The sequence below is a fragment of the Lissotriton helveticus genome, chromosome 12 (genome assembly GCF_964261635.1).
Source record: "Lissotriton helveticus chromosome 12, aLisHel1.1, whole genome shotgun sequence".
NCBI lineage: Eukaryota > Metazoa > Chordata > Amphibia > Caudata > Salamandridae > Lissotriton > Lissotriton helveticus.
The window spans coordinates 769,678,040-769,689,471 of record NC_136073.1 but is presented as its reverse complement, the minus strand read 5'-3'; positions in this window follow the sequence as shown (position 1 = coordinate 769,689,471).

Sequence of the window (11,432 nt, the reverse complement as noted above, 5' to 3'; positions counted from 1 at the left end):
CAGATTTTGAAGGAAGAAGAAAGCAAGGTTGGTTATATTTGCTTGTGTTTCAGGGCATGTCTTTGACTGAAACATTGCTTGTCCTGTACACACAGATAGAAAAACTGCACAGTAAATCTCCGTCCCGTTTCCACTAAGAATTATTGTAGAGAAGGCTATAAAGAGACTTGAGGCTTTGGGAAGGGGAGATATGGCAATTGATTATATGAAGGGAAATTATGGAGTGCCATTATCTGACTGCCACCCAACAGCTTTCTAAGGTATGCAATGATAAGTGCATGGCTTGGCAAAATTAATCAGGAAAATTGCTAATCTTAAGACTTATATAATAACAATGAGGCTGTTTACAAATATTTTATGAAATTAGTCTAATTTATTAAGACTAGTAGCGATGTGTGATGTAAAATACTTTGGGTTTTTCTAATCGTCATCTTCTATATGATGACGGCTGAGATTATAATATTTTCTATTATATGATAGATGTAGTATACCTATTGATTATAGATAATAAATAAACTTTAGTTGTAAAACCCCAAACTGTTGTGTGTGTCTTCTATTTCCAGAGCCTGACATGACTGTTCTTGCATCTACAAAGAATCCCTGTAAATGTCTGCACATTTCTCTGGCAGGGTTGTGTGAGGCATAATGATTTGCATATGAATGACCCCAACTCGTCATAGTGAAGAGTTGCTGTTCCAGCACTCCCTTATGATGTGCTGCATTTTGGTTGGCCAAGCTATGCAGCAGAGTGCTGTTCACATTATCCACCTGACGACAAACCTGAGGACCAGTTGTCAAGCAGCTGCTTGAATGTATTACTGCACACTGGATCTCTTTTGTGGGGATTAGGCAACATCTATCTGCAGGTCTCAGCACTGAAGAAAGTTTTAAGGTTGTTGGGCAGCATGCAATAGTATCTATGCTCACCATGAAGAAATCCCACACAGCTGCAAACATTGTGGAAGACTTTAACAGCAAGGTGATTGAATGGCTTTAGCCTAGAGATCTCAGAATTGGATATGTTGTCACATACAATGTCAGTAATATAGTTAAGGCCATGACAGATGATGGCTTTTTCAGTGTCCTGTGTTTGGCACATTGCACCAACCTGAGTATGCAGGACTTTCTCACAAAGAACTACTACCTAGAAGAGGGCCCCAGTACATTTGATATGCGAGTGGCAGTATCAGAGAAGGAAAACTATTAATATAAACAAATCTGCCAACTCCAGTTGGCAGAGTTGTTTGTGTTTATAACTCCCACACTCAACATGTTACGCGTTTCAAATCCCCAACAATTCCGGGATTCTCTTCAGGACTCGTGAAATGTAGTTAGAGCTCGTGTGCTCATCGCCGTGAATTTTTTCTGCAATAATCCGGACTGTTTCCTTTCATTTCAGCCATGCGAAAGCAGTTGGAAAATCATCTCGCTCCTCTCATTCAAACCGGCAGCCATGAATGATTATTGCAGAAGAAAATCACGGCGACGCTCCCGCGAGCTCTAGCTACATTTCACAAGTCTCAAGATCCTGGACTGTTTTAAAATCATCATCAAGAGCTTCCACACACCCATAAAATTTAAGCCTCGATTAATACTATGAATTGAAGAACAGATAATGGACATCTGTCTGCAGCACTATTGAGAGCCCAAACGAAACCAAGTCCGAGTACTGAAGAGAATCCCGGAATTGTTAGGGATTTGAAACGCGTTGGCTATTGAGTGTGGGGGAAGGTAGAACAGGGTGTGCCACCAGGGGACTGAATAGAAATTATTTCCCCCCTTTTTCTAGTTTGTCAACACCCTTAAGTAGGATATGCATCCCCACCCTCCCACAGGCAGAACAGTAGACATGTGTCTTTGAATGAGAAATTGTCTGCATTGTGTTTTCAGTGCAAATGCAGGACTGGTTTAATTTCAGGCGGGCACACATAATTTGTCGATGTTTGTCTTGTGATCATTGGTTTGCTGTATATATTTTTGTCACAAATAACGTTTTCGTGTTATGTATGTGTTGTATATATTGTCTCGCAAAAGAAATGCTTCTAAATCACACATACAAATGTGTTGCAATTGCGTGATTTACTAATGTGGTGTTTCCTTTTAAAATACATGTTCAATTGATTTATGAATGTCTTTTTGAAGTATCAAAACTAAGCAGAATAAATGCTCAAAAACCTCAGAATTAGTTGTCTCAGGTTTATCGCGAATATTTAAAATAAACATTTCTTGACACCTTCCCGTGATTTCAATATTTGGGTGGTCCAGTTTGTGGAGAACAGGACCCAAGCCTTCCCTGTTTTCACCGATACATAAAATGGCAGCTGCAATTTTCCAGTCAGGGTGTGGCCAGTCAATCATTGCATTGCTGTTGGCACGTTGATTCGCAGAGCACCGCGATGTATTCGCAAAGCAACCGCATCTCTAGATATACAAATTTATTTTTCCTTTAATAACTCCAAAACATATAAACAGATTTGCACCAAATCACAAGAATTGCTCTTGCTGGAGCAAGAGCTTTCTGCCAAATTTGGTATAATTACATTCAGCGGTTTAGGCTGTAGTCGTGTCTAAAGACTTCAAAATGCCCGTAGACATAAGAAGGGGAAAAGCATTTTGGGACCCCCCTTTATCTTGGTCCCCACTTGACAAATCACCCCAAAACTTTCCAGGCAGCAGCTGAAGTGCGTGGCAAACACGTTTTGAAAATGTCATGAAGATTCGATAAACGGCGCCAAAGTTATTAGCAAAGAAGAAAAGTGATCATAGCTGCAAAGGAATATATGATTAACCTTTGTTGCTTTTTCTATGAAACTCACTTGTGTGCAACTCCCACTAAGCAAACATCTAAAAATATTACTTTGCAAATATTCCATCAGAGAGCTTTACAAAGCAAGGTATGCTTCTCACGTCAGGTTGCTTCATTTTCTATACTGTGCGTGACCTCTTGAGTACATATCCCTTGCTCTCTAGTTCTTCAAATACTTCGGTGGGCCAAAGTTTATTATTTGAAGATTTTTTTGTTGCATTTATAGTGTTTTATTTTTGATTGAATATTGTCAGTGTAGTCCCTCCATCTTGTTTTACTTTGATACTGCACTTACCGAACATCTACCAAGGACCAATGATGCAGCTCGTCTGTGCCAGTTTACAAAGTTAAGAACTATAATTTTAACTCTGTCAAGCACTATTTTTTCCCAAAGTTTTCATCAAATTCCCAAAAGGAAAAAGATGCGCAATCAGAGTTGATGGCACCACCAGATGCCTTGATATGGGATAAGACCAAAAGTCTGTTTGAGGAGGATCGCTTGATTAAAACAATTGTTAACTCGTGATTCATAAATCCCATTGAAAGGAGAGGGTGGTCATTAAAGGCTATGTGGAAAGATTATATGTTTGTAAACTATGGAAGAAATGTTTTCTCCCTCAAATCATTTTCTTTGGCATCTTTGAAGAAACAAACAAACAACAGAAACAAGTCGTACACAATAGTATAGAAGTACAAAATCTTTCCCCAGTTTTATAATCACAGATGGCTCCAGTACAAATTCTACATTGCTCTATCATCACCTTTTTGGTCCCGACCAGAATCGCCCTTGCCACCAGCGACAAGGGTGATTACATCCTTCAACACTCAAAACACTTTGTAGTTCACAGTGTTGATATTCCTCTGGATTGAGCCCATTGTCTCCCTATCTTAAAATGCTTTTGAGGTCAACGACTTGCTTTATAGATTTGTCTTTCAAACGTATATAGGAGAATCTTATAAGTCAGTGGTGTCCAACTTAGGGGGTCATTACAATTGTGGAAGGACTGCCAGCGCCAGCCATGCGGTGGCGGTCCTTACGCCATCGGACCGCTAATTTCCCCCACCACATTATGATGGCAAGGGGATCCAGACTGCGACCGTGGCAGACGGAAAGACCGTCTGCCACGGAACTGCCACGGGCAATCGGACTGGTTGCCTGGCAGAGCGGTCTGCATGCATAAAATGGTGGCGGTGCCTAGCAGGCACCATCCACCATATTATGATGCAGGCTGTGAGCCAGCCTTTCCATGATGGCGACACCGTCATGAAAAGGCTGGTGGAGATCCTGTTCGGGGGTCCGTTGCAGATCCCCAATGGGGGCTGTATTTGCACTGGGGGTACCCATGGTACCCCCCTACATTTCAGTGCACTAAGTGGCAGGCACTGTGTGGTGCCTGCCACGTAGTGCACTGTAATGCACAACATGCATTTTCAACATTGTGGTGGGTGCTGCTGTCAGCAGCACCCGCCGCAATGTTAAAAATACAAAATACAACCGCCATGGTGGGGGTCGCATCCTAATGTGATGTGCGGAACCGCCGCATGTAGTGTGCACTGTCCCGGTCGCCAACACGATGGCTGATGGACTCCAGTCCGTCCGACATCGTGATCGGCCCCTTAGTTCTTGGAGGCCACTTCTTTTTTGTCATTACCACTGACTGTGAGGTAGGTTCATTTTAGATTATATATGCATTTTATTTTATATGGCAATCAGCAAAATATCTGTTCACAAGAATCAAAAAGGCTTCATGAAATACAGACAACTATACGAACTGACTCATCACTTGGTGAGTGCAATAGATGTGGCTACAGAAACAAACCTACCGCTGACTGTTATAACTGTGGATTCAGCTAAGGCTTTTGAAAGAGTGAGTTGGCCATATTTATGCAAAGTCATTAAGCAAAGCAGCGTAGGCTATAATTAGAAAAGTCTACAAAACTCAGACTGCCAGAATATCAGTCAATGGCTCTCTCACACCACATTTCCAAATAGGAAGAGGCACTCGCCAGTGGTGCCCATTTTCACCCTTATGGGGTCATTAGGATGGCGGGCGGACTTTGTCCACCCGCCATCCTTTCGGGGAATGGGACTGCCCGCTGATGCTGCGGAGGTCCCGTGCTTGCTATTAGGATGCGCCCGCCACAGTGGCGGGCGCATACTGTATTCCTGACATTGTGGTGGGCGGTGCACTCAGCACCGCTCACCACAATGCCAGGAAGGCATGGCGTGCACTTCCCTGCACAACATGGCAGGCACCGCGTGGTGCCTGCCATGTTGTGCATGGAAAGTACCCCCATGTGTACCCCCCACCCTCCTGAATCCCAGGGGAGGCCGCTACGGGCCCCCAATGGAGAAAAACGCCTGGCTTTCCATGGCGGCAACGCCGCCACGGAAAGGCACAACCCAGCAGACATGCTAATATGGATGGCGGTGTCTCCCAGACCGGGCGGAAAACCGGCGGACGGTCTTTCCGTCGGCCGGGGTCACCCCCGCCATGGTAATGTGGCATGGGTTAAATGGAGAGCGGGCGGAGGTTTTTCGCGGGCGGATCACCACCGCCATACGGGCAGTGGCAATCCGCCCGCAATACTAATGGGGCAATTTATATACTGCTAGAAGGATCAAGAGTGAACAGAAGATCGTATTTTTTCAATTTCACAAGTGGCTTAAAAAGATGCCCTTTACGTGGATGACCTGTTGATTTATACACAAGACTTTAAGGGCTCCTTTCGCACAATTTTAAATTTTTAAATGATTTTGGGAGAGTTGTGGGCAATCTAGTAAATGAAGACAAAACAGAAATTATGATTTGGAACAGTGGCATTGATAACCCTTTAGAAAACAAATACATCAGATATTTAGGAGTACGAGTGATGAAAGACCTGGACAACATGGCACAAATAAACCTTAATAGACATGTTGGAAATCAAGAAACTCTGACATCCATGGGCCTATCTTCCTCTTTCTATTTTAGGGAGAACTAACCTAATCAAAGTAATCAAAATAATGATCCTTCCAAAATTTACCTTTATTTTTAATACATTAACTTTACACTTAAGGGCAGAGTGGTTTACAAAACTACAGGAGGAACTGAGCAGTTTTATCAGGGCTAACAAAAGCGCTAGAATTGCCCAGAAAAATGAAGCAAAAAGAAAACAGATGGAGGTATAGCATTTCCAGACTTTCAGCTATACTGTTGGGCCTTTCAACTCAAGAAGGTTAGGTTACTTTTGGTAAATTCCTATCAACAGGTGTCCCCATGATAAAATGCACTGACAACATTTCTCCCTGATGAAGGTAACTATTTTCTCTTTAAATTTGGTCACCCTCAACACTTAAAAAAATCAGATTGGGTACACTAAGGGCCCAATTCTGATGCGGTTTGGAAAGCTTCTCAAACGAATGGGTTTGGGAATGGTTTCTGACGGATCGGGAGAGTCCAACCGACCGAGTACGATGCATCCTGATGCTTCCATATACGATTTGGAGCCTGATTCCAATGCGGTTAGGAAAGCATTCCCACCTAGGGCCTGATTCTGATGCGGTTAGGAAGGCCTCCTAATGGCATTTGCTCCTTACAAATCATATCGGGACTGTGTCTTACTGGCCCAGAGCCCAATTATGATGTGGTTAGGAACATATGCTCCCATTGAAGTCAATGGGAGTCCAACCAAATCGTATCTGGAAGCATCCGGATGCATCTTACTCCGTAGGTCGGACTCTCCCGATCCGAGTGGGTCGGAAACCATTTCCAAACCGATTCGGTCAGGAAGATTTCCAACTGGAATCAGAATCAGGCCCTTGGTTGGACTCCCATTGACTTCAATGGGAGCCTTTGTTCCAACCGAATGTATAGGCTCCGATTGACGAAAGGGGTGACTGATGAAAGTCGGGCACCCTTTGGTGGGCACGCCCTGTTGCCTGCCACACTGTGCATGGCTGGTAAGGGGGGACCCATGGGTACTCCCACGGGCCCGATAGGGAAGGCTCGGGGTGCAGGGGGTCCACTACAGGCCCCCAAAGCCTGATTCAGACTACCAATTCGAGTCGGATGAGATGATTCGGAAAGGCTGTCCAAATCCAGCATTGTGCTCAGTCGTTCGGAAACACAACCCGTAGAGATGTACGATTCTGCTCCATATGGCTTGGTCATTCCAAATGCCATCAGGTTTGGATTGGGATATTCCTAACACCTAACTCGCATCATACTCTGTCAGTCAGAAACCTTTCCGAGTCGGTCAGAAAGACATGTTCCCAATCCGATTTGGATGGAGCAAATGCCGTTAGGAGGTCTTCCTAACTGCTTTGGAATCTGGCTCCAAGTGTGGTATGCAAATTATGGATCCAAACCTGAAGGATCCTGAGAATCCCATACTACAGAGACATGGCTCCAATATGGAAGTCTCCTGGAACTCCCAGGGCCTACAAGACGTATTACCCACTCCGCTGATGGATGCAGGAATAGTTAGATGGGGCCTGGTGTCTGAGGATGGCATCTTGAGATCAAGGGATTCTTCAGCAAGGCTTAAGAATAATAGGCTCTCTAGATTTAAATGTTATCAGATAGCGAGTTGGTCCCGGGAACAATCTAAAACTGGAGAAAGAGGAACAGAATGGGAGGAGGAGCCACAAAGTACTCAGACACAGAAAAAGGGGCATCTATATGGTACTGGATCTTGGTGTAAGCTGAAGATGGCCCCCTCACAATGCCAGAGGAGATTGGGAAAGCGGAGTTACCTTCATCAGAACTAATACACCTCTGGCAAGTATCCAATTCTACACTTTGGTCCTCTTTTATATTTGAGGAGAAATCATTTGGTCACCTAAAAAGCTTTCAAAACTGGGTGGGTAGAAGACGAGGTGTTGCCTGAAATATGTTCTGGAGAATGTAGACAATGTCTATCTGCTGTGGCAGTGTCCAAGTATCCAACTCTTCTGGCAAGAAGTGGGTAAAATATTAACAGAAGGAATGAAAAGTGAGATAGAGGTAAGCCTTACTCTGATTATTTTTGGGATCCTAGAAGGTGAAGGGCTAAAGGGAAATCTGGTGAAATCACAGTCCCACTTAGTCTTCATTCTAATTATAATTGCACACAGGGAAATATGTATTAAATGGATATCTAACATCTTACCGACCTGAACGGATTGTGTTAACTCAGTGAAGCGTATTGACAGGATGGATTGTATAAATGATTCAGTAAAGGGGGTCAAGATGTGGAAGCCTTCCCTTTCTCCTTTGTCAAGATACTACTTGAACTGGGAAAGGAGAAAGTATTATGATGCTGGATAACGAACTCTAGGAGTCCAAGGATTAAAGACAAACCTCAACACAGGAGGAGTAGAGCCATGGCTCCCACAACCCTCCCAAATAATGTTGAAGGAGGATTGAATTATGAGGTTGTAACCCTTAGGGGTTGTGGGCTATGCATGGCTTTCGGAAAAGTACCTCCTGCCAACTGTCACATATGAAGACTAAAAAAAAGGAATTCAGGAAAATATCACATATATGCAGCCCTGTTCATCAGTAGTTTGTTACTCCTGTTCTAAGACCTGTAGTAATGTCTCAGCTGAGTACCACTTGATTAGATCTTGAACCAATTAAGTTGTGGCAAATATGAATAAATATGAAATCAATCAATAAGATCCTATAGCACACATTTACCAAGGCTTTGTACTGATGCTAGGGTGCAGGGACAGCATATCAACTTGGAAATATTGACATGCCTGAATATCGAGTAGGAATGTCGTTGGTGTTAAATATCGAGGTAAGTAATATCGTAGTAAAAAATATTGAATGTCTTGTTAGGTAGGAATATCACATTTTAAAATATCGATGTAAAATATATCGATGTAAGTAACATCGATTTAAAAGAAATGTAATGTTTAATTTTTTATTTTATGTTAGTTGTAAATTTATAATGTTTACATAAAAATATTTTGTTTAAATAACTTATTTTTATTGGTTTTAATATTTATTTTAGGAGCGGGATGTTGGGTTTATAGGGTGCAAGGCTGGGTAGTCATTTAAAAATGTTGTTTATAATGTAATATATCTTAATAATTTGTATATATTTTAGGAGTGGGATATTGGGTTTAGAGGGGATAAGGGTGGGTAGTAATTTAAAAATGTTGTTTAAAAGTAATATATTTTAATAATTTGTATATATTTTAGGATCAAGATGTTGAGTTTATAGGGGATATGGATGGCTAGTAAATTAAAAATATTGCGGGTATTGCTTAAAATAAATGTAAAAAATAATTTGAAAATATTTTAATATAAATTAAAAATAAAAAAAATTGAAATTACAATTTTAGCGAAATTATTATTGTAAATGTAGTTAAATGAAAAGTATTAACAATAATTTCCATATATTTAAAAAAGAAATATTTATACATTTTAATTTTAAAAACAGTGTTTAAATTATTTATTTGTTTAAAATTATATTAATACTTTTTTAAAGTTGTGTTAAGGATTTTTAAATGTATTAAAATATTATTTTTGATAAAAGTTTAAAAATTAAAACCAATTAGAAATTATTAATATCAAGTTAGAAAAGTAAAAAAAATATTAAGCATTTTATACATTTTGTAAATTATTTAAAAGAATCATAATTGTTATTTATTTCATAAAAATTGTTTAAATTAATAAAGTTATTATTATTTTATTGAAAACTATGTGAAGGATTATTAATTATAATTAAATATTACTTTTGATAAATGTGAAAAATGTAATATTATCTATACTAATATAATAAAGAGAGAGCCCAAACCTTTGAGGCGGGTAATCTCAGGAACCACAGCACCAATCACAACACCCAATACAGCGTTGGAAAGGGCAGTTGCAGCAGAAGGACATAAGCTTTGCAGACGCCCACCATTTACATTTAAAAGGTAAAAGAACCGTGCCAGCATACTAGTCCCTTGTGGGCGTGTCTGCGTTGTGCTGTGGGCCTGTGCTTGGAGCGTGACAAACGCTGGGGGCGTGTGGTACGTTCCCCCCTTCATGCCATGTCTCATATTGTGTGCTGTGGGCGTGTGCTGTGGGCGTGTGCGGGCACGAAATTACAAAAAAAAGCGAGCGTTATGCCCAATATTTCATTGTTTTTTCTTCCTAGGTTCTGTACATTCAAGCTCCGGGTGTCCACCCTGCTCCCTTTAAATACCCCTGCACCCCATAATCATAACCCACCCGTACTCCTTAAAATACCCCAACACCCTTAAACACTAACCCATCTTAACCCTATAAATATACCCTGTACCCCAAAACCCAAACCTATCCCTAAACCCTAAAAATACCCCTGTACCCCAAAACCCAAACCTAGCCATGAACTCTATAAATACCCCTGTACCTCAAAACCCAAACCTACCCCTGAACCCTAAAAATACCCCTGTACCCCAAAACCTAGCCCTGAACCCTAAAAATACCCCTGTACTCCAAAACCCAAACCTACCCCTGAACCCTAAAATACCCCTGTACCCCAAAACCCAAACCTAGCCCTGAACCCTTAAAATACCGCTGTACCCCAAAACCCAAACCTACCCCATAACCCTAAAAATACCCCTGTACCCCAAAACCCAAACCTAGCGCTGAACCATAAAAATAACCCTGTACCCCAAAACCCAAACCTACCCCTGAACCCTAAAATACCCCTGTACCCCAAAACCCAAACCTAGCCCTGAACCCTAAAAATACCCCTGTACCCCAAAAGCCAAACCTAGCCCTGAACCCTTAAATTACCCCTGTACCCCAAAACCCAAACCTACTCCTGAACCCTAAAATACCCCTATACCCCATAACCCAAACCTAGCCCTGAACCCTAAAAATACCCCTGTACCCCAAACCCCATACCTATCACTAAACCCTAAAAGTACCCCTGTACCCCACAACCCAAAACTATATCTGAACCCTTAAAATACCCAAACACCCCAAAACATATACCTCAGTACCCCAAAACATATACCCCTATACCCATACTTACCTTATTCAAACATTTAAAAAAAACATGCTTTTACCATTCATGCATTTACAACGAATTTCGTTGTAAATGTATGCGTGGTAAAAGCATATAAAATGTATTGCCATGCGTTATAATGGCATTGCGGAGTCATGGTACTTTCGTAATGAAAGAATGCGGAGTGATGGTATGCGGAAAGAAAGTTGTGAATAATGGGTGTTTACCCTCCCCGGTAAGTACATTGGTGGCACAGCGGCCAACATCTCCAGCAACATACTCATATTTTTTCACCACCGATTTGAAAAATGCACAGGTCTCTCTCATTGATGGCCAGCACCGACAAACACTTTTAGACACATCTCCCGCCACAAGTTCTAGAATCGCGAACTTTAGAGCTGGGGAGCTACGTTCGAATCTCGGCATCAGCACAACATCCTGTGATTCCAGGAAAATCGCTTTGTCTCCCCGTGCCTACCACAAATGTATGTGTTCTTCTGTAATGTAAATTGTGCTCATGCCATGTTGTCGAGTTCGCGCTATATAACATTGCAAGGAAAAATAAAGTAGGCAAACTCGAGTTCACACGCTACTGAATGTGCACTCTTAAGTGCATCAGCAGTGCACTGTGAATCGGAGCATTTCACAGGCCTGTCACAGATAAGAAATGCTA